General features: G+C 45.1%; 1 protein-coding gene and 1 pseudogene across 2 annotated transcripts in view; one reads left to right on the forward strand and one right to left on the reverse strand.

Annotated features, from left to right (window-relative positions):
• Positions 1-25,064, reverse strand: part of TCF7L1 (transcription factor 7 like 1) — a 179,371-nt gene that overhangs the window by 144,458 nt on the left and 9,849 nt on the right. The window lies entirely within an intron of this gene.
• LOC118147443 (U1 small nuclear ribonucleoprotein C pseudogene) lies at positions 17,066-17,621 on the forward strand (annotated as a pseudogene).

The following is a 25,064-nucleotide window of genomic DNA, read 5'->3' on the forward strand; positions in this document are numbered from 1 at the left end:
TTTCATTTACAGATGGATCTGTGGCCCTCCTCTGACAGCCTGCCTGGGGGTGCAGCTCCTGGGTTCGGTCCACACCTCTGCCACGTGGTGGATGGTGCTCAGATTTGGCAGCAACCAGCTCCCCGACTTCCCAACACCCCCATAACACCTGGGCTCACGGAGCCCCTCAGGGATGGTGTGGGGCCTGTCTAGTTAAACCATCCCTACCCCTCTTTCTCCATCTTCACTGTTCCCACACTTACTTTTTTTTTTTTTTTTTTTTAGTTTTGTTGAGGTATGATTGATAGACCAAAAAAACTGTACATATTTAATATGCATAATTTAATATGAATTTGAACGTGTGCATACACTCATGATACCAATACCATGGTCAGGGTAATAAACACATCATCACCTCCAAAAGCTTCCATGTGTGCCTTTGCTTGTGTGTATGTATGTGTGTTTGGTAAGAACACTTAATGTGAGATCTGTCCCCTTAACAAAACTGTAAGAACCCAACTCTAAACTCAAGGCACCATGTTGTAGAAAGGAGCTCCAGAACCTACTCATCTCATATCTGTAACTTTATACCACTGAACATACTTTCTTCTCCCCCCATTCCCTGGCAACAAACATTCTCTAAGTTTGACTATTTTAGATTCCACATATAAGTAGAATCATACACTATTTGTCCTGTGACTAACTTATTTCACTTAGCAAAATGTCCTCCAGGTCCATCCATTTCTTGTCACAAATGGCAGGATTTCCTTCTTATTTTTTTGGAAACAGGGTCTTGTTCTGTTGCCCGGGCTGGAGTACAGTGGGCGATCCTCCTACCTCAGTCTTCCGAGTAGCTGGAACTACAGTTGTCTGCCACCGTGTTTAGCTTATTTTTGTATTTTTTTGTAGACACAGGGTCTCACTATGGTGGCCAGGCTGGTTTTGAACTTCTGGGCTTGAGCGATCTGCCTGCCTTGGCCTCCCAAAGTGCTGGGGAATACAGGCATGAACCACCACACCCGCCTCCTTGTTTTAAAAAACTGAATGCTATTCCATTGTGTGCAGAGCCCACATTTCCTTTATCCATCCGTCGATGGATCTCAGGTTGTTTCTGTAACTTGGCTATTGTGAACAGTGCTGAACTGAACGAGGGGGTACAAATCGTCTCTTTGACAAAGTGATTTCAAATTTTTTTTGGATATATACCCAGTAATGAGATTGCTAAATCATATGCTAATTCTTTCATTTTTAATTACTTTTTTGTTTTTTGAAGAACTTTCGTATTGTTTTCCATCGTGACTGCACCCAGCACTTCCTCTTGGGAGCTGGTCTTGAACCATGTACTATCCCTTACCCCCCAAGCAGTGCCACATTGCTGGAATCAGCCAGGAGAAACGGTGGGAGGAGGCTGATACTTACAGGTGTAGAGCAGGCATTATCTCTGACTATAAAGTAAGTACCTGGCAGAAAACTTTAACCAAGGAAACTGGACAAAAAAGCAAACAAAAAATAAAAATAGAAATGCATGCGCCAGCATTGCCAAATATCTAAAACCATAAAACCCAGGCATAGTATGAACACTACTATCCTTTGTGGTTGGAGAATGTCACTTTCCACTTAATCAGATGTCCTGGTTAACTGAGAGGTGCTAAAGAGACAATCAACACATGACTGGCTTTGGGACAAAACCAACACCTTAGTTTTGAGTGTGCTCTGGGATTTGTATCAAGTGCCTTCCCATCTACTGTAGTAATCGGATCTTACATTACAGGCAGCAGAGCAGCCAGCATTTTCGTCCTGCTTCTAGAAGCCATGCCCAGCAGTAGGGTTGATCTGACCATACTCAGCACAGTCAGTTCCATTGGGCATGGGAAGGATGGGGCAGGTCTCCTGGGTACCCCCATGCCCACCAGGCTATGATCTTCCCCTACAACCCTTACCACACTGCCCAGGTCTATTTATCTCTATTTATTCCCAACCTGTCCCCTCATTGCCTATGAGGCCCGGAGTTCTTCTCTGAACCCCTGAGAACTCAGCTGGTGCCCTGTGCCCTGCCCCTTACTCACATTATTCCTGCTCTCCAGCCCAGAGAAACAGGCTCTGCTCCCAAGGTCTAGCCCCAGAGTGCTTATGCCTGAGAAGCAAGAGGCCACTGGCATCTAAGACTCCAACTGCAGTGCCCCAGATCCAGGCTGAGCCCTGTAAATAACCGCCTACCTAGCACTGGACTCCAATGCTCTGGGACCCAGCCCTACACCCAAATCACTGCCTCCAGCCCCAAGTTTGACCAGATAGGTGACTCAGGAGGCAGATATTATAACCACCACCATGCCCTGAGGCGAAAGGATAGTTTAACAGAACTGGTACAAACTCACTGCCATTTGTCTCTCAATTAAGTTTTTAAATATGTTCCATAAAACAGCTCTGTATCTGATTGTGGTGTTAGTTACACAAACGTATACATGGAATAAAATGGCACAGAACTGTCCACACAACTATACACACGTACACACACATACACATGAAAATGTGAAGAATGGTGAGGGCTGAAGGTCTGTAGTGTAGTTAACAGTAATGTGCTAGGCTCGATGTTCTAGTTTTGATATTGAATTTCAGCTACATAAGATGACATCGCTGGGGAAACTGGCGGAAGGAGTTCTCCCAAATCTTAGGTCCTATTTTTGCAACTACCTAAGTCTGTCATAAAATAATAATTAAAATAAAAAACAAACCAAGTTCCATAAATCTGACGATCTACAATCAGATTATTTTCACATCAACCAGGGCCCATATCTGGCACCATGCATGTTTTTCCAGGCTGCCCCAAACAGGTCTCTCAACTCCAGTTTTAGCATTGTCAGCCAACCAGCCTCAACGTCTCCAACACCAGCCACTCGGGCACTGGAACAGGGTTTGCACATTTCCAGAGTGACCCAGAAGGTCACATCTCAGGGCATGTAACTCTGGAAGGAGTGGGTGGTTATTTTGCCCACAGCCTCTCTCAGCCCCACTCACTTGAGATGGACTGGCTAGAGAAAGGAACCAGCTTTCCCAAGCAGGACCCAACAAGACCGGAGGGCAGATTTCAGACTGGGCTTGTTCGAAAGCTTCTACCTAATCTCTGATGTCTTTGAAAAGAAGGCAAGCTGTAGTACATGCAGGCAAACACGCACACACGCATGCACGCACACGGCTTTGCCTCAAGGAGCCAAAAAGAGGAGCTGTAAATTTAACTATTAATAAATCAAGTGATGGTTAAGACTGTAATCTACAGCTACCTCCATTTACAGGATTGATTCACTGACTGGAAACAGGAAACAGTTACTATAAATGCAAACCAAGGATCCCTATCCTCTTCAGTGCTGCAGACCTCTCCTCAGTAGCCCAGAGAAGCCCATGGAAGCCTCCTCAGAATGAGGCTAAATGCACAAATTAAATACATAGCATTGCAAAGGAAACAAATTACAATAAAAGGCAGTTATCAAAATATTTTAAAATTTCCACAATGATATTTAATTAACATGTTAAATAAGACCTAGCAGCAAATCTCATAACCCCCTTAATTCTGAAGTATTAAGAATTGCTAAGGATGACCAGTGTATCGAGACATCTACAATGACTCTACCATGCTGTAAAAACTTAACTTTGCTTTCATGTACCCATAAATACATATATGTACCATGTACCCACAAACATTTTTTTAAAATTCACTTTGCAATCGCTACTGGTGACAGTCACTGTGGTTTATATAGCTTACACTCATAATTGAAGAAAATGCAAATTTTCAATTAGTGAAGATAAAATGTAATTTCTTTCCATTCAGGTTTCGGAGCTTCCCTGAATTCTGTCTCTGGGTGGACTCCAGCTGAGCACCTCTGAACTCAGCTGTCGATACATAACAGCCACAGAAATGGAACGCCGCCTCCTCCACATCCCTGCCACACCCTCACCTGTTCACTAATGAGAATCCATGTCCATTCCAAAATAGCCAGCCTTGCTTTAAAACAAATCCCTCTTATCAGAAGAGTTTTCAGAATCCTCTCCGGCTGATGTTTAACACCAGCCCCTGACCTCAGCCTTCATCTTAGGCAAGGGGGGCCCACCCGTCACAATTCACCTCTCCCTTCAGCCACTGCTGCCACTGTGAGGAAATCAGGGGAATTATATTCATCTCTGGAGATGCCCAAATGCAATCATCCTCTGAGTGTACCCAGAAGTCAGAGAGCAGATGCCAGTCAGTGGGCAGGTTCATGCTGAACGCTGACAGGCAACAAGCCCTGGGCTCTGTGCTTTGAGGAACTGGAGGATGAGAGTGGGTATAAAGAAAAAAAATATGCGGCTACCCATTAAAGGCTGCAGTCAAAGTGGCTGGCTGGGAAGATATTTGCTATATGGACTGAATTGAATTCCTCTCACACATCCCACAAAAAAAGTTATGTTGGAGTCCTAACCCCCAGTACACCTCAGATGGTAGAGACAATCAAGTTAAATGAGGTCATTATGAGCTCTAATCCAACAGGACTGCTGTCCTTATAAAAAGTGGGAACAGACAGACACCCACAGAGGGAAGACCGTGTGCACACACAGGAAGAAGGCAGCCCCCTGTGAGCCAAGGAGAGAGGCCTGGAGCAGATCCCTCCCTCACAGCCTTGGGAGGGCCCCAGCCCCGCTGACAGCTGGATCTCGGACTTCCAGCCTCCAGAACTGTGAGACAATGACTGTTGTTTAAGCCACCGAGCATGGGGTACTCCGTTACGGCAACCCTAACAAATTAATACAAAAATACAACATTCAACATCAAAAGTATGGCCTGAAACAAGGAAATCTTCCTTTAGAGCTTATCACATCCTTTATGTTTGCCCACTGATCGATCTGAATTTAGATTCTGTTCAGAGTCTGTTTCTGGTCTCTGAGCAGGAGGGATGGTCCAAGGTAGGTCTGTCAGATGACGGGCCTGGGTGATGGAGGGGCGTAGGGAATCCAAGAGTGAACTACTGGCAAGTCTACCACCAGTCCGTGGTCTTATGGGTGGGGAGGGAGCAATACCTCACCAGGCAGGGATCTGTTTAATCCTTTCATTCAGATATTCAGTGAGGAGCTTTCGACTAGAGCAATGGTTTGCAAACTTGGCTGCATATTAGAAGCCCCTAGGGAGCTTTTAGAAAATTCCAGCAAAGCCTGAGCCCCACCCCAGACCAGCTGAATAAAAATCTTTGCGGGTGGGGGCTGGGCATAAGCATTTCCAAAAAGCTCCCCAGATGATTCCAATGTGCAGCCAGGGTTGAGAGCCACTGGACCCTATGACCTCAGAGGGCCTTTCCTTCTCAGAATCCAGCTAGAGTGCATTTTGTGTTTATCTTAGTGGTTCTGGGAGCGTGCTCTGGGACTGCTTGGAGTCTGCTTTCCTAGATTCCTACAGGTTCAGCCTACGGCACCCTTTACTGGCTAGGTGTTGATGAGTAATTCTGATGAACAGCAGGGAATGGGGGCAAAAAGGAGCTCAAAAGGACTTTTCACTAAAACATCAAATCAGTAAGCTTGTATTACAAAGCTCCCCCATGCCAGGAGCTCAAAGGTGAACCAGAACTAAGTGCCCAGATTTTTAGAAGCTCATTCACATTCCAGAAACAAACTGGCAGCTGCTATACAAAATGGGATGTACCACAACTCCTGTCCTTATCAGTGTACCTGGGGCAGAGGCTCAAACAACACCCTCAGGACAACCGAAGGTGACCCCAGAGATGGTCATAAAGGAGAACAAGCATGTCTTCCATGAGGACTAAAGAATGTCAGAAGTTTGACCCAGGATGGACTCAAATCATTCTGTTTGGCTAAAAATTGAGAAGATACGTCTTCAGAGACCAAGAAAATTTGAGAAGCACTGTTTGAATGAAACTGGTGTTTAATAAGGGGTGGCCTGACTTGGATAAAGTAGTGCCTGACCTTTCAGCAAGGCTGGTTTCTGCCTAGATGCACAGAGCAGCCTGGGCTCCCACTGCGGCAGCCCTACCTGTGTACCGGCTTCTAAAAGGGTGCTTTTAATAAATACATGTTTCAGTGCCCCATGTCCAGACTTGGGCACAGAAGTCAGGCACGCGTACTTTCTGTTTCTTTTTTTTGAGACAGTTTCGCTCTTGTTACCCAGGCTGGAGTGCAATGGCGCGATCTCGGCTCACCGCAACCTCCGCCGCCTGGGTTCAGGCAATTCTCCTGCCTCAGCCTCCCGAGTAGCTGAGACTACAGGCGTGCGCCACCGTGCCCAGCTAATTTTTGTATTTTTAGTAGAGACAGGGTTTCACCATGTTGACCAGGATGGTCTCGATCTCTTGACCTTGTGATCCACCCGCCTCGGCCTCCCAAAGTGCTGGGATTATAGGCGTGAGCCACTGCGCCTGGCCCTTTCTCTTGCCTTCTTCCTTTTTTTTTTTTTTTTGAGACAGAGTCTTGCTCTGTTGCTCAGGGCGGGGTGCAGTGGCATAATCATAGCTCACTGCAGCCTCAAACTCCTGGGCTCAAGCGGCCCTCCTGCCTCAGCCTCCAGGACTATAGGTGTGCACCACCACACCCAGCTAGGCGTGTGCATTCTCATTTAAAAAAAACAAACAAACAAAAACTCAACTTTCTCTGGAACTTCAGGGCTTTGCTCTTCAAACCGCTTCTTTGAGGGCAGACCACCAGGCCTGTGGCCCAGCATCTGGTTTGCCTTGCTGGGCCTGCTCGCTAGACCCTCAGCCTCTGTTTCCCATGTGGGACTATTCCCCTGGCTCCCCCTCCAGCTCTGGCTCATCACTAGGAGCCTCTGAGTTCTCCCTCGAAAGACCCAGCTATGCCCAGCCCTGCTTCCAGTCCTGGTACCAACCTGGCCAAGTGGATGCCCCTAGAGTGCAGGCCCCACCACAAGTTAATCACCACAAACCCGCAGGCCAGTGTGGAAAGGCACTCTCATCCTTTCACCCGGGACCAAATCTGCACAAAGACAGAAACAGGGACTTCTGTGCTCCTCGTGCTTCACATGTTAACCTGGCTCCCCAGACCAATGACCAACACCACAGCAATGAGTTCATCCTCTGCCAACAGCAATCCTTCCCTTCCTCTGAGGCAGCCATCCCCCTCCCAGGAGGCAGGGAAAACAAGCCCCAGGCAGGCAGGAGAGCTCCCAGTTCAGTGAGGCAGCCCTATCTGCCCCAGTGCACCCCCCTTGCTCACAGCTCAGAGCCCAGCTTCTCCCTGCTGCAAAGATAACTGCAGCCTTCAGACTGACTTCTGTGCCCCTCTAGCCCATCAGTTCAAGTTCTGGTGCCAAAAATCAAAAAAGTAAATCACACTTCATAGACTTTATTTACCTTAAAAAATATCCTGAATTCACTCATGCATTCAAGCCACTAGAAAACTTGAAAATTCACCAGGAAATTGGGCAACTGCAAGTTATCCTGGAGACTCAAGAGTCAAGACTTCATTAAATGAGAACAATCTGGGGCATGCGTTGAAGCTGTAATAGTAATCAGGGCGACTTGGGCAAGGGAAGCTGATTTTTCTGAGGGCAAGGCGTATGGTAAATCCTTAGCTCTATGGAAGCTGGTGTAGTCCCAGAAGCCAGCCCACTAAGGACACACATATACCTGTGGGCCGATGGACTGTGGTCCTCATTCCTCCACACGGACAGACCGCAGCAGCCATCCCTGTTTTATGCTGATTAAACAGGAATGATGTGGGGGTTCTCACTGACGTTTGCAAATGATCTTCTGGAACAAAAGTAAGCTGCTTCGTTTTTTTTTTCTTTTTGAGATAGAGTCCTGCTCTGTACCCCCATCTGGAGTGCAGTGGCGCATCTAGGCTCATTGCTGCATCTAGACCCACTGCAACCTCTGCTTCCTAAGTTTAAGTGAGCCTCCCACCTCAGCCTCCTGAATATCTGGGACCACAGGGCTTGCCACCACACCCGACTAATTTTTGTATTTTTTGTAGAAATGGGTTTCACCATGTTGCTCATTCTGGTCTGGAACACCTGGGCTCAAGCAAGGAGCCTCCCACCTTGGCCTCCGAAAGTGCTGGAACTGTAAACCCCTGTACCCTGCCTGCTGCTTCTTTTTTAAAAAGGCATATCAAGACTTCAAAAAATAAGACCAGATGTGGTGACTCAGACCGGCAATCCCAGCATTTTGGAAGGCTGAGGTGGGCTGATTACCTGAGTTCGGGAGTTCAAGACCTGGCCAACATGGTGAAACCTCATCTCTACAAAAAACACAAAAATGGTTATCTGGGCATGGTGACGCAAGCCTGTGATCCCAAGGAAGATGGAAGGCTTTGGGAGAGTGGAGGTGATTTGCATGTCTTTATCCTACATCAGAAGGTACCAAGGACATTTCTCAGAAGATGCACATGCTGTGGCCAGCGAATCTTTGGGTCAAGTGTTAGAGAACAGGGCAGTAGCTGCCGGGGGAAGGGGGCATGACTACAAAAGGGTGGCACAGGAGATTTTAGGAAATTGGAACTATAGTGGTGGTTATATGAATCGGTATATGTGTTAAAACTTGTCAACTGAATACCCAAAGACTCATTCTTTCTGCATGCTAATTTAAAATTTTTGAAAGGAAAAAAGCCTTTAGGTAGAGGAAGAAAAGCGTTGGCTGGAGATGAAACATGGCGTGAACTCCGCCCCTATGTGACAGTGTCCCAGGTGCCTGTGAAATCTACAGAGCCAGTGGCTGTGGGTCAGGGATCCCGGGGAAAGGAGGGAGCCAGACAAAGGGGAAAGCAACAGAGACGCTTGGGGAGGAAGCTGGAACCCCTTAGCATAGGAGAAAGAAAGCAAGGATGGACTTTGTGAGGGGTAAAAGGAAGCTGGCAGGGCCAGCAGGATGTCAGGTCAGGCCTGCTATGAGAGGGACTCGGAGAAGGCCAGGTGTTGCACTTCGCCCTAAGCATCCTAGGGCACAAGTCTTCCCACAGGCCTTGAGTCAAGGAAGCCTGAATGCGATCTTGAATTTCTTCAGGGCTCCTCCCAACTCCAATAGCTCAAAGGGCCTGTACTACCAGCAGAGGAGAGGGCAGGCACTGGTCTGGAAGGCACCAGGAACTGCCAACCTGTTTCCCTTGACATTCCCTCAGATCTTCCCAAGTGCAGGCAGCCACCGTGTGCCCTTCCTGGTCCTTTCTGCAGAAGTCTTCACCCGGCATGCAGACAACCACCACAGAGTAAGGTTAGAAGAAAAGCCAGAAGAGGACAGTGCCTGCACAACTGGTCCCTGAGTAACCCAGAGCAACCAGCAGACGGCTAAACCTACAGAGGCTGCAGGCTGAGCAGGAGAGCAGGCTCCCGAGGTGAAGGGTCTGCCCAGGGGGCCTGGAGAGGCAGGGCACCATCAGGAGGAGAAAGCAGGAGGGCGGCCCATAAACCCTAGGAAAGGCCTAAAAGCTGGAAGAAGCCGCAGACACTGCAGGAACACCAGGAAGCGTTTCCGGTCACGAACGCCAGTCTCTCTCGGTCCAGGACTCCCTTTCCCTGAAGCTGGAGCCTACTGCTATGTATTAATCCAAGGCTGAACCCCACCTTTCAGGGCACTGTGAAGCCCTCCTCTACCACAAAGCTGGATTATGCTTCAACATCCTCCCTGTCAACTCTGAGACAGCAATTTGCCTGGGGTTAAGACAATTCGTTATCAGAGATGGAAATGCAGGTAGATTTAAAGACACATTCCTCAGTAACAGAGATCTATGTCAGGGTGGAGCAAACCTTCTGAGGACAGACAGAAAGTATGGCTGGGTCCCTTGTGGCGGTACCAGGAGGCCTTTTGGTAGGTGAGCTGTGGCCACAGGGCCTGGACCATTTCCAAAGGACCCGCCTTCACTCAAGGCCTGACTGAGAAAGAAATTAGCATGCTGTTCTGCTCAATTATCCACTTACAGAGGCAAAATAACATTTTCTTAAAGCAGGACATGTAGATGAAAGATATATCCATGACAGAAAACCCTGGGATTTTTTTCCAAAAGAGATAAGAAACCTTACCACACCCCCAAAACTAACTTAGCCTGAGCTGTAGTGATTTTGGCAATCGAAACACAATGATTTTGTTTAGAACTGAATGTGAGCTTTCTTTCTGCTCCCAAACCTCTCTCAGACAAAAGTTTGGGCAGGCATTATTTTTAAACAGGCTCATGTCACCCCAAGATAAAATATATTGAATAAGCACGAAAACAGCCCACAGAGGTTTGGGCCTCAGAGTTCTGGACAGGCTTCAGCTTCACACGGAGTCATGAGCATGGTCTCCTGGACACCAGACCCAAAAGGAGAGAGGAGAGAGGGCTCCCAGAGGGGACTGGGTCTCCTCTGTTCTAAAGCACCATGCTGGTGGGGACAGGAAGCTAAATGAAGTCATTCACCAGTCTGTTGTTTGGGTTTGGCTTCAGGAGCCCTGGAGTAGACTGGGGTGGATGTTGAGAGCCATGCACCCCACTTGCCACCAGCTCTCCTAGCCCTGCCCTGACTTCTGCCCACTCAGCCAATGCTACAGCTGGGAACAGGTAAAGCTGACCTTCCCAGGAGCAATTCCTCACCTTCCTCCTTCCCTGGAAATGCCTGCTTTCCTCTGTCTGCCATGTAGCAGCATTCTGAGTTCCCAGGCTCTCTCCATCCCAGAAGGCACCTCTAAAAGCCATGCCCCATCTGCACAAATGATGAGCAATTACCACTAATTGCCCCTCACTTCCCACCAACCCCAAGACCTCCCCTAAAGAGGGAAGGAGGGAAAGGAGGGGAGGAGAAGGCAGGAGAGCTAGTCAGGGCCCCTCCGTCCTGCCCCACTCAGCTCCCCTAGTCTATGCAGGTAGATTGGCCATCATCATTCCTGCTGTTCACCCAGAGGCCTCCTAAGCAAGGGCTGCAAGCCTGAAAATCCCAGGGGTTCTAGAGCTCAGGGCCTCTTAGGGACAAGGTTTAGGCTTTATTAACCATTTCTAAACTAGAGCTTCAGAATGCAACTATTGGAAGAAACCCCAAGAGTCCCCAGTTCAGCATCTTCCCTGCCTCATCCCTCAGGTTTACACAAGCTGTCAACGTGGCCCTGGGGGAGGCTGGGTGAATCTGGTTTCCAAGCCAGTCCTTGCCCCGGACTTGCTGAGTGGCCTCAAGCAAGGATCTTGACCTCTCTGGGCCTTGATTTCCTCCTGAGTAGAGGATGAATAACCAGTTCCTACTTGCAGGGTCATTCTGAGGACTAAACAAAGTAATGCAAGCAATACTTCTCCGAGACACAGAGAAGACCCAAAGAACGAGTGTTCTCAATATAGCAGCAGTTCGGAAAGAACTATCGTCACTGCAAAAAGTATTGTTCAGAGAAGCCAGAAACCCAGGGTCCGGGCCTGCTCTGCTTCTCAAGAGATTTGTGACAGCAGAAACTCTGTTCACCTCTCTTAGCCTCAGTTTCCTCAACTATAACTAAAATTCCAATGGCATCTATAAGACCTCTTCTAGTAAATAAATCTATACTGAATATGTTTTTATTTATGTGTATACATAACGTGTATACGTACACCAGGGATTCTCAGCCTCAGCTATGGACATATGGGGCCAGATAATTCTTTGTTGTGAGGAACCATCCTATGCATTGTAAAATGGTTAGCAACGTCCCTGACCTCTACCCTCTAGATGCTAGTAGAATGTGTCCCCAGCCCCACCCAAGTCTAACAACCAAAAGTTTCTCCAGGCATTGCCAAATGTCTCCTGGGCCACAATGCTGCCCCAAGTTGAGAACTCACTTGTCATGCACATGTGTGCACGCATGAGCCTACACATACACACACAGGATAATAAGATGCGGACTTTGATACAGTGAGGAGGTAAAGCCGGTGAGAGCCGAGGAACTCAATTTCTGTGTACAGAGCCCTTGAAATGTGTTCATGGAAACTTTACAGGGAATGAGACTACAAACATACACAGGACTTTTGAGCTTCTTTACATCTGTAAAATGGTTACTGTGCTCGTAAAGACTGCCTGCAGGCTTAATTTGCCATATACATACAGAGTCCCATTTAGTGCATAAACGCACTGGGCCCCAGAGCTCCCCACATCTGGTCTGCCCTGGTCAAGAATGTACTGGGAACCCAGCCTGGGGGAGAAGAACACAGGGGGATTCTGTGTGTTCCCTCCCCAAATACTTGCCTTGAGCACCCTGGAGGAAAAGGAAGCTGAGGCTGGGCTGGGGCAGCAGGCTGCGGTGGTCATTCCTGAGGAGGAGGGCATTTTGCCAAATGTGCAAATCCCTTTGACTTAGTGGGTTTGACCAGACTTCTCAATGTACTATTTTCCTAGTTCAGCAGAGCTTGGTGAACGAGGCTTGTGCTCACCGACATGAGACCATAGACGTACATACCTACCCACTTGGCTCACTGAAGTAAAAATGAACAATAGTCATGAAGACGGAACACAGAGGTTCCAAAGAGGGACTGGGGAAGTGGAGGAGGGGAGGCGAACGTCAGCTTTAAAGAGAAGTCTGTTTGTCCTGGGTCTTTAAAGACCAGGATCCTGAACTCCATTTTTACCTCATTATGACTTCTTTAACATTTGTTTTAAATTTATTCAAGATATAATCTTCACTGAGGACCACATATGAGCCAAACTTGAACTCGAAAACCAAGCTGGGCCTTTTGTTCTGCCTGCATTAATTAGTGTACAAAGGGGCATCTCATTTCCCCCTCCCCCAACAGTCTGAAACACTGGTTCCCATTTGTGTAACTAACAACGTTAGAGTGGGGTATAGACGGGCCTGGTGGGTAACTGGCCCTAGGACAGGTGTCAGGAAGTTAATGTTCTAATCCTGGCTGATTCTCAGTGTGCCACTAAGACAAGCTATTTCAAGTGCTAAGCCTCATCTTTAAATTAGTTAACAGTTCCCTGTTAGCTGAAAACATTAAGTAAATTAACTAGAATTATGAAGAGCTAAGAAATTCTAGTTATTTGTACTTGAAAATGAAGTACCAAGAGCAGAGCAGTTCCATATACTGATCTACGGTTCTCAGAGGGAGTTCTGTGGAGCACAAGTCCCATGAGATGCTACTTGGAGAAAAAAGTTCTCCAGTGCTTCACTCACCCAACAAATACTTGTCTGATGGCCTTGTTTATGGCTGGTGCTGAGAATGCAGGAGGGAAGGAACAAAACAGACCGACTACCTGCCTTCTTCAGGGAGTTCAGGAGCCAGAGGATCAGATCATTGTTAGGCCACATATTTACCAACAGTGAAATGTGCTCAAGTACAGACAGCTGAGAACTTACAGCAGGGAACCACATCTAAGGCTGGGAGGCAGGGAAGTATGAGGTGAGGCTTACGCATGGGGTGCCGGGGAGTAGGTGGAGGGGTAGTATTCCAAACACAAGGAAAGCCTTGGTCAAATAAGCCCAAGGAATCCTGCAAAACACATTCCCTTCTATGAGATTCACTGGCATGTTAAAGGCCTGAGAAGTCCTGCAAAAATGAAGCCCAGCGCATTCTACCTATTCACATCCCAAGGATGTTACTCTAGCAAGTGCTGAAAGAGGCACTATTGTTCTCAGAGCCTATAAGAAACTTCAGTATAAAACAAAAGCTCTTGTTCATATAACTGAAAAACTATCATGTGTCCTCTCGGAGCAGCCAAAATACCTTGGAGTTGCTAATGTAATTCTCAAGTATTTTCCTTGGCACAGGCCTATAAAACGATATGGCCTCCACAACTGCTCACACACTCTGAGTACCACAGATGAAGGAAAGTCCTTAGACACAAACCAGAGAGCCAGATTCCATGTTCTAACTCCAGCACAGAGCTCTGCTTTACCTGTTTTTAAAGGATGTACAGCCTCAATTCTGGGATGAATTGAGAAAACTTCCATAAAAAGCAAAATAAAAATGAACAACCACCAACGATCAACTTACCCAAAATTACACATGGAAAGATACTGAAGTGAACAATGACTTCCTTGTTAACCTAAAATGTCTAAGAGGAAGACAGTTTTTTGCTGTTTATTTTATTACATACTGTGCATTAAAAAAAAGGGAAATGTAAATAAACAATAACAGATATTCACACTGGCAGAAAGAAGGCAGATTGTGTGTGCAAAGAATGGCGCTAGGGACAATGATCATCAAAAGGGAACTATGACAGCCAGGATCCTTAAGAATATGGATTCTAGAAAACTAGCAATCCAAAATTAAACGTAAGTAAGTGTCCCAGAAATAGGGCAGTGTACAGATTAAATTTTATAGAGGCTAGCAAGATCCTGAAACCCAGGACCACCAAGACAGATAATGAGTTTATCTTTTTTTTTTTTTTTTAAGACAGAGTCTCACTCTGTCACCAAGGTTGGAGTGCAATGTTGTGATCTTGGCTCACTGCAACCTCCGCCTCCCGGGTTCAAGTAATTCTCTGCCTCAGCCTCCCAAGTAGCTGGGATTACAGGTGCCTGCCACCACACCCAGATTTCACCATCTTGGTCAGGTTGGTCTCGAACTCCTGACCTCGTGATTCACCCGCCTCAGCCTTCCAAAGTGCTGGGATGCCCGGCCTCCATGCCCGGCCAATTAGTTTATCTTAACAAAGCCCTTACTATGTGTGCCAGGCACTGTTCTACATGCTTATATACAACCTTATTTAATCTTCGCAACTATGAGGCAGATCCCAGAAATATACCAAAATATAGCTTCAGCCTCACTAGTCAATGGACATCTGTTATCCAGAGTCTTCAGAAGGACTAAACTTCTGCCTGATCGATGAGGATGTGATCACACAGATGACCAACACACCTCATCAATGTAGTCATGTGAGAACTAAGGAAATAGAGCACGTTGTTCCAATCTGCTGTCATTATCTGAGCATGCCCTTTCAAAAACAGGTAAACATTCCACGTGGAACTTGGGTGAAAAATCTCCTTGTGATCCTTATCTGTTGAAATGTATCAGTTGGTAGAACTATATATGCTTTTTTGTTGTTGAAAGAGTAAAATATAAGCATGGAAAACATTAATTTTATTTAGAAAGCAATTATCATGTAGAATTATAAAATTATTAAGTAGGGGGTTGATGAACAGAATTAACAGTATTAAGAGTACATTTAAAAAAAAAGAGAATAGGCTGGGCACAGTGGCTTACACCTGTAATCCCTGCACTTTGGGAGGCCAAGGTGGGCAGACCACCTGACGTCAGGAGTTTGAGATCAGCCTGGCCAACATGGTGAAACTTCGTCTCTACTAAAACTATAAAAATTAGCTGGGCATGGTGGCACGCACCTGTAATCCCAGCTACTTGGGAGGCAGAGGTGGGAGAATTGCTTGAACTTGGGAGGTAGAGGTTGCAGTGAGCCAAGATAGCGCCACTGCACTCCAGCCTCGGCAACAGAGCAAGACTCCATCTCAAAGAGAGAGAAAGAATGAGAGAGAGAGAGAGGGAGAGACAGAGAGAGAGAGAGAGAGAGAGAGAGAGAGAGAGAGAATGGTATATCCTTTTAGAGTAAATAGATGTTTATTGTTTTAAAATTACAATAGGCATCTTATATCCTACTTCTAGTCTCTATAGAACTGCTGAGTGCATTCATAACATTAAACACAATCACCTTTAGTAGCTATAGACGCAGCCCTAGTGTTCAGACAGTGCTCTCTAAGTAACATTTTCCACTAGAGGAAGTCAGAACTCCTTCTATAAATGGCTAGCTCCTGGTCTAGGACAAGAAATGTACAAGGTAGGCCTGGACTATCCTGCCAGACCAGTAAGCAGAAAAGCATCCAAGACCACCAGGATTGTGTCACACGGACTCAGGAGCCAACCTGAAGAGGCTCCAGCTGGCTAAAGATGGGATAGTTTGAGTATCAATAAGGATAATAATTCCAAATGGATTGAAAGACATTAAGTAGGCTTAAATCTATTTCATAATAACATTTTATTCATGGTCACCTTTACAGGGTGCCATGAAACCAGGAAGAAACTGGTATATAAAGGGAAAGAATCAGGCATTTAAATTGCTTTCCCCATATGATTTAAAACAAGGGTTGGCAAATTTTTACTACAAAGGGCCTGATAATCAATCTTTCCAGCTCTGTGGGCCATATATGGCTTCAATCACAGCTAATTAACTGGGTATCTTGTAATGCCCCAAACCTGCCCTAAACAATATGCAAATGCATGAATATGGCTGTGTTCCAATAAAACTTTATTTATAAAACTAAGTGGCAAACTGGCCTTAGCCTGTAGACTTTAGTCTGCTGACCTCTGATCTGAGGTATCTAAATAGTTGGTGAGGGGTAGTTTCTCTTTTTAAAAATATTATAGCTGACAGACAAGGGAATTATACAAATAGATTATCATCGTTTTGAAACTGCTAATGAGGTAAAGGATGTGGGTGCTGATAATTAGTAGCTGCTGACATCACAGAGAGACAATCAGTGTCTCTGATGGAAAACAACATCTATTATATGAAGCAGTCTTGCAAAAATAAGTTAAAAAGGAGAAAGGGACTGGGGGAGGGGGAGAAGAAAAAACACTCTGAAACTTGACCAAAAATCTAAATCCAGTAATTTTCAAGAACTTCAGGGGACAGAGAAACATGTTAAAAGACATTGTGAGGCTGCATTTAACAAAATCCAGACTGAAAAACTCCACAGGAGTCATCAAGACAAAAACCTAATTAGGAAGTTACTCACATCCTATGAAAAATGCTGAGCAGAATGTCAACTTTGCCATCTCAACATTTCATAAGAAAAAAACTCCAAAATCTTGCAGTGTAGTTTCTTGATAAATCATCTTTGATCCAGACATAATAAAGACTACAAAAGCTTCAGAGAAAATAAAAACCATTATTTTTTAAAAAACGAGAGACCCCAAGATATCTCAAAGCTTCACCTTATTTAGTATTCACAAATATGCTCTATAGTGTCACAGAAACAATCTAGCAACTGAAGAAATTATTGCTCCTGCCGTACACTGTCAATTTTTAAAAACTGATCATCAACTTGGCAACTGCCACAGTGAGAATTGTTTCTGGCAAGAATCATCAATGGCCACTAAAACCATTGGGTAAAGGTTTGATTTCTCATCAAACCTTTACCCAATCAGAACGGAGTGGCCAATGGCCTGCAGAGCAACATGCCCGTTTTATTGTGACTACTGGTGATACAAACCTCACCCATAACTCTCCCTCTGTGAGAACAAGGCACTGCAGTGGTAGGAAACACAAAGAGAATGTGAAAGTCGACTATCAGAAATGGATGGAAGAGCAGGCTCAGAGCCCAATTGATAAAACAACGGCTGCATTTCAACAAGGAAAGATACCTCCTACTCCATTCTCTGCTCCTCCTCCTGCAGGGGTGATGATACCACCTCCCCCCAGTCTTCCAGGTCCTTCTTGCCCTGGTATGATGCCATCAGCCCCTGTGGGGGAATGAGGCTGCCCATGGGAGGCCACGTGCCAATGATGCCTGGGACCCCAATGATGACACCTCCTGCCTGTCCCATGATAGTGCCCACTCAGCCGGGAAGGACTCGACCAGACAGATAAGGATAGAGGGGAGGCCTCATTATATCAGTTTTATATTACCTGTTCTGCTTCACCAGGAGATCATGCTGCTGTAATACTGGGTTTTCCAAACAGCATAAGGAAGACTTGCTCCCCTGTCCTATCAAAGAGAATAGTTTTGGAGGGGAGAGGTGGGGCAAAAAAGATGCAGTTTTCATTTGTATTGGGAAATGTGAAAATAAAATTGTCAACTCTTTTAGTTAAAAAAAATTTTTAAGTTAAAAAAAAAGAACATCGTATCTTTCCTGCCCCAAATGTACAACCTAAAGCTACACATGAGGAAACACCAGGGGGAAAAAAGAAAAAAGAAAAGTCAAAGTCCTTCTGTAAAATAAATGGCTTGTAAGAGTCAAGAACGGCCAGGGGCAGTGGCTCATGCCGGTAATCCTAGCACTTTGGGAGGCCAAGGTGGGTGGATTGCCTGAGCTCAAGGGTTTGAGACCAGCCTGGGCAACATGGTGAAACTCCATCTCTACTAAAATACAAAAAATTAGCCAGGCATGGCAGTATGCGCCTGTTAGTCCCAGCTACTTGGTAGGCTGAGGCAGGAGACTGGCTAGAACCCAAGAGGCAGAGGTTGCAGTGAGCTAAGATCCCACCACTGCACTCAAGCCTAGGCAAGAATGAGACTCGGCCTCAAAAAAAACAGAGACAACTAAGTGTAAGATGTGCTCTTGGACTCATCCTAAAGCAAATAAACAAAAATGTTTTCCTTTGCTACAAAAGCCATGAATCAGTAAGACAAATGGCAAAATCTGAGTAAGTTCCATAGATAAGACAATTGTACTGTCTCTATGTTAATTTCCTGATGTCAGTATCACACTTTGGCAAATGTCCTTGTTTTTAGAACATATCTTGTCCCTTCATCTTATTTAGATTCACAAATATACTCTATAGTATCAGAGATGCAATCTAGCAAATTATGCCCCCTTAAGTAAAGGGACATTAAACCTGCAGCTTACTTGTAAATGGCTCAGAAAAAAGCTACAGAGCCTAGCATCGTGGCTCATGCCTATAATCCCAGAACTTTGAGAGGCTGAGGCAGGCAGATCACTTGAAGTCAGGAGTTTGAGACCAACCTGGCCAACATGGTAAAACCCTGTGTCTACTAAAAATACAAAAATTAGCCAGGCACAGTGGCAGGCTAATTTTTGTAATCCCAGGTACTGGGAGGCTGAGGCAGGAGAATCACTTGAATCTGGGAGGTGGAGGTTGCTGTGAGCCGAGATCATGCCACTGCACTCCAGCCTGGGCATCACAGCCAGACTTTGTCTCAAAAAAAAAAAAAAAGTTACAGAAAGATAGAAGGCAAATCTAGGTGAAAGCACATGGGAATTATTTGTGCTACTTTTGTATCTTTTCTGTGACTGAAATTATTCTAAAATTAAAATTTTAAATGTAATTCATATTTATATACTAAATTGCTTATATATATATCCTACATATAAATTTTAACTTATTTATAAAGTTAAAGTATGTGTGTGTACATACATACATACATATACATGCATACATATACACATCATCCTATTGATAGCTATTTGATCAAGAACTCACATAAATTGGCAATTACTTTAAAGTGATAGGCTAAGTTTTTGCAAAGGGAATCGATAACCATGTAAATTCAAAACCTTCACTAAATACTGATGTTGATGTACTAATTACTTGTGTTTATGCATTTCTGGCTTCTCCCTGATTATATCATTTAGTCATTTCCTATAAAAAAATTTTTAAGCGCCAGGCACAGTGGCTCATGCCTGTAATCCCAGCACTTTGGGAGGCCAAGGCAGGTAGATCACCTGAGGTCAGGAGTTTGGGACCAGCCTGACCAACATGGAGAAACCCCATCTCTACTAAAAATAAATAATTAAAAAAAATTAGCTGGGTTTGCTGGTACATGCCTGTAATCCCAGCTACTCAGGAGGCTAAGGCAGGAGAATCGCTTGAACCTTAGATGGAGGTTGCAGTGAGCTGAGATAGCGCCATTGTACTCCAGCCTGGGCAACAAGAGCGAAATTCCATCTCAAACACACACACACACACACACACACACACACACACACACACACAAATAAATACAAAAATTAGCCAGCTATGGTGGCATGTGCCTATAGTCCCAGCTACTAGGGAAGCTAAGGCAGGAGAGAGAATTGCTTGAACCTGGGGGCAGAGGTTGAAGTGAGCTGCGATCGTGCCACTTCAGTTCAGCCTGGTTGAAAGAGCGAAACTCCGTCACACACACACACACACACACACACGCACACACACACACACTACTATAAGAAAATATCCACTTGTTAAGATAACTGTTTAAAGTATTTAGCTACTAAACATCTTAATAAAGTTGTGATAATACTGCAAATTATTTTGGTAATATTTTTCATTTCTTTTCATATCCTGGAGATTCATTCTATGATGCTGATATTTCATTTCAGCCTCAGACAAATCCTGATTTAAAAACTGATGTGGGGCTGATCAGAAGTACCAATGAGCAGTCCATTCAGACAAAGATGTTAATTCAGTGCTTCTCAAAGCAATGTCTGTTCCCATTTATCATTATCACTATCATTATCCCTATTCTCCCTGAAGGCGGCCCTGGGGCATAGGGACACAGACAAACCATGACCCAGCTGGGATTCAAGGCTATGCAGACCATGGGCAAAACCCCAGTTCCAGGCCCCCCCTAGACACACTGCCCCCTGGAGGGACAAGGGGTGGCCTGTCAGTAGCATTTTCTCCATCCCTCAAACCTTGGGCTTCTGTCTCTCCACACAAGTTCCTCTCCTCTCTTTCCATGCAAGGTCCAAGGAACTGCTTATTAAAGGGCTGTCCCAGACTCCAGACTCTCCCTATCCCAGCCCCTTCCTGAATCAACTCTCCCTTGCACCTTTGGCTGGGAACACCTTTGTGAAAATGACCCATTTTCCACTCCCAAAGCTTCAGCACCAGTGTCTCACTCCCCCTAACAAGCATTTTATAACAAAAAAAGCTTATATTTTAAAGTAGAAAGCAAAGGGTTTTCAGCTCATACACTATCCTCTTACCCCTCATGGTACCTCTCCTCTATGCGTCCCACCTGGAACACAGTTTAAATCAATAACAATTAATAAGTAAAAACTACAGATGGTCCCTAACCTGTGATGGTCCTTAATGTTTTTTTTAATTTACGATGGGTTGATCTGGATGTAAGCCCATTTTAAGTCCAGGTGCATCTGTATATCCAATGCAGTTACACCCACATATGCACGAAGATGTGGGGCTGGTCAGGAGTATGAGCGAGGCAAGAGGCTAAGGCAACAGATGCCCACCATTATTACATATGGTATATAGATTTAACACCCAGGCCCCCACCATGTCATTAAAGCTTCATCCACTGAGTGGATCTGCAAGGGCAGCTTCATCCACAAGCAGCATGGGGGTGCTACACCCTAATCTAGGGTCCTGGGACCCCCGGCCCAGCTTGGGATCTTGTCCTCCTTGATCTCTGGGACTGGGGCTTCCCTCCCTCACTTTTTTCTCTGGAATCCCTTTGGATCCCAGGAGCCAAGTGCCCCCTCCCTGTCTTTCCTCCTCTCCCCATCACCCTGGTCCTCCATCCCCAGCTAGCACTCCACTGCTGCCCTCATCTGGGAGGTGCTGGGGTCTGGGTTCCCACAGCATCATGTGGGGAGGAGCAAGGAAAGAGTGACAGGTGGAAGGGGGACACACAAGCAATCCCCAATTTGGGTTGTACGAGAGATTCCAGAGAGTGAGGACAAGGTGAGGGTATTTTGCTACCCAGACCCCCCCATGAAAAGCTTCTTCATGGACAACAGAATGAGGACCTGCTGCAACCTTGGCCTGAGGTGGAGGACATCACCCAGGCAGACCACAGGGTTTCCAGATGTCAGACTATAGGGACTTTGAATATGGCTGAAGAAACAGGCCTTAGTTCATTTATCCTGCGTTTTTATTACAAACTTTTTCAAACATACAGAGAAGCTGGGTGAATGGATTGCCCATGTACTTCCACCTAGAACTGTTAACATCTCACATAGGATATTTAAGGAAGCAAGTGTATCACCTCAAAATGTCAGAAGAAAAACATAAAAAAATTTGGAGATTGGAAAAAACAGGTTAAATGGAGCTGCAGAGTGAAGAAAAGCAAAGAAAGATTAAAATAGCAATTAACACCACCCCTGAGACTGTAAATTGACCGAGCTATTAATGTTCTGATTCTAAATCAGGCACTAAAAGTGCCTCCTAAGTGGAAGGGATAGAAATGCCACTGAAGAGAATGTATGCCAAGAGATGTTACTCATCTTTTACTTCTACACAAAATTTTTTTGACTCTTGGCCCAAAGGGCATTTTCATGCATTGTCACGTCAATGTGGCTCTCAATTTTCAGCGGAGGGAAATTGCAGCCTGGTGGAACCAGAACCCCCCACAGCTGAAATGCTGGCTCTATCACCTTCTGGAGAGGTGACTCTGGGCCCCTAATTTACTGTCAAAGTCTCAATTTCCTCAAGGATAAAACAGAGATGATAATATCAGATGCACAAGAATTCAGTGTAGGAACAGTTATAAGAGCGTGATATAGTGCCCTGGAACATTAAAGGTGCCTATGGGGCTGTTTTTAAATATTGATGCTTAAATATTCATGTTGTCAACAATCAACAAGTGAATCACTTATTATAAGTCAGGTGTTACGTTTTAGATAAAGAAGTATTTCAAGGTGTATCATTTTGACTGGGATCAGTGGCTCCTGCCTATAATCCTAGCACTTCAGGAGGTCAAGGTGGAAGGATCACTTGAGCCCAGGCATTTGGGGCCAGCCTGGGCAACAAAGGGAGACCCTGTCTCTATATTTTTTTTAATAAACAAAAAAATAAAAGAATAACAAAAAGAAGTGCATCATCTCTGGAGCACTACTGGCTGTGTACTTCCCTGAGTGGTGGAAGATGAGGCTTTACCACTCTAGAGTACAGCTGGACCCTAGTCCTGTTTCCATCACTACTAATTGTTTGGCCTTGGGCAGGTCAACAACTGCCCTGAGCTCATGCTCCTCACCTGGTGGGTAGGAGGGATGGTTCCACCTAGCTCAGAGAGCTAAAGGACACTCCTTGATAAGAATCTCAGGGACTAACACCCAACCACCCCTAGAAGGTAAGTCTTGCAAATCCAGCTGAGTTTAGTGACCCTGACATATCCTTTTTTGGAATTTATGGAGGGGAGTGTAGTCCCAAACATCAGAAAGCACTACTGCCAACAAATCTGGGCTTGTAAATTGATCTTCTTTTCATACCACTCATTCCTACTTCTTTTGTTATTCTTCCTCATTATCAATGAGATCCATCTGTTCCTTAATCACAGTTGCCATCTCTCATATTTACACCTTTCTGCTTTCTCCACACATTCTCTATAGACATTCCTACATATAATAGCCCCATTCACTTTAATGAGGTCTAAGATATTTATCTAAGATTTAGTGCCTTGCAACACCCAGGTCTCTAGGAGGGCTTAGCTAGGACCCCAAATGCCTCCTTAACTTCTAGCAATCATATCATAGCCCCTTTGTTAATCTTTCCACCATGCTATTATTGGAAAATAATTTGGGAAGTATGGAATTTCATTATTTCTATTTTTCCTTTTTTTTGAGATGATATCTCACTTTTTCGCCCCGGCTGGAGTGCAGTGGTGCGGTCTCGGCTCACAGGTGTGTGCCACCACACCTGGCTAAATTTTTGTATTTTTAGTAGAGACAGGGCTTCACCATGTTGGCCAAGCTGGTCTTTAACTCTTGACCTCAAGTGATCCTCCTGCCTCAGCCTCCCAAAGTGCTGGTATTACAGGTGTAAGCCACTGTGCCTGGCTGAATTTCATTGATTTCTAACCATGTTAAACACACACATACACACACACACACACACACACACACACACACACGGGGGAGGGGGGGAGACAGAGAGAGACAGAGACAGAGTTTACTCCTCCAGCATTCTTCCACACCAAAAACACATTTGCATATTCTTCTAATTCTCACCAATTTCAATGAGGAAAAACAATCCCCAATTTCCAAACAGTTCAAAAGTTAGTAGGTAAGCACCTTTTCCTGGGATGAAGTTCCTGGGGCAGCCCAAGAAAGGTCATTAATTCCTCTGGGGCGCTGCTCTGGGGGAACCATTTCAACCACAACTGTCACTCACTTCTACAACTGTTTATTCAGGAAAGTACATTCTTGGGTCCAATGTGTAAAGCTGAAACAAGTCTATCCACCCTCAACCCCAGCTGATAATTCACACCAGGATTTCTGAACTGGGAAACAAAGGTCAGCTGCCCTTCTCTGGAGAGGAGGAGGAGCTAGTCGTAGCAGGCATGTGTGTAAAGTCACATGGGTAGAATGGGAGACCTAGATTTTGGACTCACAACCAACTTCAAATCTTGGTGAGGTCGATTACCAGCAATGTAACCTTGTACAAGATACTTGACCTCTACAAGTCTGTTTGCACAGCAGCAAAATGGGAACAAGTATCTATTTCTTAGCAGGTCAGAAGCTATGAAAAACATTAAGGTCTTAGTAGACATTGCCAAGTGCTTTCCAAATGGGGTGGAGCTATTTACACCCTTTAAGAACAGCCAAAAAAGAGGAGCCAGAGCAGCCATTTTACCATGCATTTGCCAGCACTGAAAAGTCTTATTCAGACAAAATCATAATGTGATGGGCCAGAGATGATTCATGTACTAATTTGTGTTTTTTGACTCCCTGGGAAGTCGAACATAGTTTCACATATTTGCAGCCATTTATAGATGTTCTTTTGTGAATTTCATGTTTATGTTTATTTTCTACAATTAGGGTGAACACTTGGGGACTTGTTCTTCCTCTTGAATAGAAATGAAAATAGTTTTCCAAAAATGCTGTGACACAGTTTGAGGGCATGAGTGTGAGCTCATTCCCTGTCCTGAGGACTCCAGGTAATTAGAGTTATTGCTCTTGACCACATCCACAAAAACTCCTGAGAAAGGCCGTGGTTAGGAAAGCATTTTTATGATTTTATTTTGATGATCATTTTCCTAAGAAAATGTGTAGATTATGCACACAGTGAAAAGGAAAGATTTAGAAGTTTGAAATTTATTTGAGAACCTTAAATGGATCTGTCAATTAGGTGAACTAAGAGCATTGCTAACACCTTGTGAGTCTCAGAAAGAAACTGTAGAGCATCCAGGGGCTGTTCCCTGGGCAGAGCATACAGCATAGAGGAAAAGGCCAAGTCCCCTTCTCTCCCCTCATGATTCCCTTCATTTGTGAATGCCAAGGTTTTGGAAACTGCATTTATTTTCTTGTTCACCAAATCCAATCCGTGTGTGTGTGTGTGTGTGTATTTTTTTTTTTTTTTTTCAGAGACAGTGTCTCTGTCATTCAGGCTGAAGGGCAGTGGTGGTGTGATCATGGCTCACTGCAACCTCCATGCCCAGGTTAAAGTGATCCTCCCACCTCAGCCTCCCAAGAAGCTGATGCCCGCCACCATGCCCAGCTAATTTTTTCTATTCTTTTGTAGAGATGGGATTTCACCA

This window comes from Callithrix jacchus, chromosome 14, assembly GCF_049354715.1.
Source record: "Callithrix jacchus isolate 240 chromosome 14, calJac240_pri, whole genome shotgun sequence".
Taxonomy (NCBI): domain Eukaryota; kingdom Metazoa; phylum Chordata; class Mammalia; order Primates; family Cebidae; genus Callithrix; species Callithrix jacchus.